The sequence below is a fragment of the Armigeres subalbatus genome, chromosome 1 (genome assembly GCF_024139115.2).
Source record: "Armigeres subalbatus isolate Guangzhou_Male chromosome 1, GZ_Asu_2, whole genome shotgun sequence".
Classification (NCBI taxonomy): Eukaryota; Metazoa; Arthropoda; class Insecta; order Diptera; family Culicidae; genus Armigeres; species Armigeres subalbatus.
The window spans coordinates 30,336,684-30,338,986 of record NC_085139.1 but is presented as its reverse complement, the minus strand read 5'-3'; the positions used below and the strand labels follow the sequence as shown (position 1 = coordinate 30,338,986).

The window sequence follows — 2,303 nt, the reverse complement described above, 5'->3', positions numbered from 1 at the left end:
TTTTTATGTACAGGTTATCCGACTTGTCAATATCCCCAACTCAGCCATCTTGGATTTTTGTATGGAATTTATGCTCGTTTGTTTACGTTTTGCACTGAAAATGTATGTTTCCCCCCTGCGCTGGTTATTCCCATCTACTGACGAAGTTGGATAACCTGTACATAAAAAAATCTTGATCCAGAGAAAATTGACAAAGATACAATTAAGTGGTAGAATTCAATGGGATTGTACAAACTCGTCTTATGACAAGGGAAAAAATTTCACCTTGTAATGCTTAAACCTCCAAGCAAATGTAAGAAAGCTAATTTTTATTCAAAACACTATCAACAGCAACAACGTCAGCAATCTTAAAGTAAGTGCCAAATAACGATCTGTAATTCAATGAGCAATAAATTAACGATGGTTAACAACTCGCAAGAAGCCTACCGCTTGCATTCCCACCATACAGATTTATTGGATGAAAAATCTGGTTTTATTATCGCCTTCTCTTTGATCAATAAATTATTAAAACGCAACCACCCGCCCTACCACAATTTCCACCGATTTGTTCGCTTTAATAAATACAATATGACATACAGAGTCGGCCAGCTGTTGGAAGACTTTAAGGTCACTCCTGACGGAATCCAAGATTAAAAGTGCTTGCGTTTTCGGGGGCACACCACTCGATACGGAAGCAACGCTCAACTGTCATTTTCATTATTTCACGCATGCTGCGACGCAGCAAAGCTAAATCAACAAAAATGACAGTTGTGCGCCGCCTCTGAATCGAGTGGTGTGCCCCCGAAAACGCGAGCACTTTTAATCTTGGATTCCGTCAGGAGTGACCTTAAAACCCGCCCGGCCAGAAGTCCTGACCGCACGACGAGTTTGTTCTCGCCGCTTAAATGGATATCAACTGACCGCGCGCAGATGATCTCCGCCGACGAGTTGACTGCGGAATCACCGCCACCACCGACTGCGCGCGGATAATCTTTTCATTCATCTTTTTCCGCAAATTTCATCGGCTCCCAACGGAATAAATGCACTTCATATGGGCTGTATTAGCACCGCGCCGCCATAAATTCAAGCCTACCCTACCTCTGCCTACCAATATGGTAACGTTCTCAGTCAAGATGTTCGGTACGGGCGCGCGTGCAGGTATGGGAGATCTCCGCACAAGGCAGACGACGTCGACGACGAAGCGAAGGCAGACGTTCGCGGGAACACACAACGAGCCATGTTTTTCTGATTATGATGATTACCTTTCGCGGCGATCATCGCCGCTTGAGCCAAAATATATTTTACTCGAGAATTAGAGATTTCTCGATGCCTACATTGAGTCTCATATGGCCAAGATCTCGCTACATGTGTGTTTATTCCATCCAACGAATTGAATCTAACGACGATAGCGATAGTGGCGTTCATTTAAGTTCATCATTATTCCAAAGAACGTTGTCGAACGAAACACAGAGCAACACATGCGACGCTTGTTTGGTTGTGTGCTGTGGGACTTCCCCGGCGAAGGCAGCGGAAGGTAGAAGAATGAACATGCTACGGAAGAATTGAAAACGTTTGACTTTGAGGGTTGCTTGTCACTGAACAGTGAAGTGTCCATCCAGCATTAAAGAGCGCCGCTGGTCAGCAGCGTAGCATGTTATTTTTTGCGTTCCTGCTCTTCCCATCAGCCGAAATAGCTCAGTTGGGAGAGCGTTAGACTGAAGATCTAAAGGTCCCCGGTTCAATCCCGGGTTTCGGCAAAGCATTCTTTTTTGGGGAACCCATAGCCGAGTATCTTAAATCTTCTAAAATTATCACAAAAGTTGAAGTTAGAATCAAAACCAGGAACACTATTTGTTTTATTGGAACTATATTTTCAGCTTTCTTTGCGCAAGTAAATGTAAATTGATAGAAATAATAGAAACTATTTCCATAAAGTGCTCAGGGATATATAAATGTAATAACATTTTATAATATGTACACGAGAAAGCACCATCACTAGGTGGATCAATAAGTGTTTTTGGACATAAAGAATTCATACGTTATATTCCAGAATGCAATGCAACAAAACAGAAATTAATCGACCTTCAAATTTAAAAAGAAATGCTCGCACGCAATGTACTTTATTTTATATATCCCTTCTAGAAAAACTGATTACTTTTTGTTGCCAACTAATGTCTATTTTTAGTTGATATTGTTTTAAACATGGAAAGGATTTTGAACCATTTGCCCAAAATTAGGCAATTAACAAGGTAATGTAGTGAAGTTTCCCAGACAGAGACATCAATTGGTGTAATTATTAAAAAGTGGTTAACGAATTTCATTTG

The 2,303-nt window shown here is 41.2% G+C and overlaps 1 non-coding gene across 1 annotated transcript; it reads left to right on the top strand.

The window, feature by feature from the left end:
- The first annotated feature begins 1,663 nt into the window (after positions 1-1,663).
- On the top strand, positions 1,664-1,736 carry Trnaf-gaa (transfer RNA phenylalanine (anticodon GAA)). The gene has a single exon. It is a non-coding gene; the product is annotated as a tRNA-Phe (tRNA).
- The last annotated feature ends 567 nt before the right edge of the window (positions 1,737-2,303 follow it).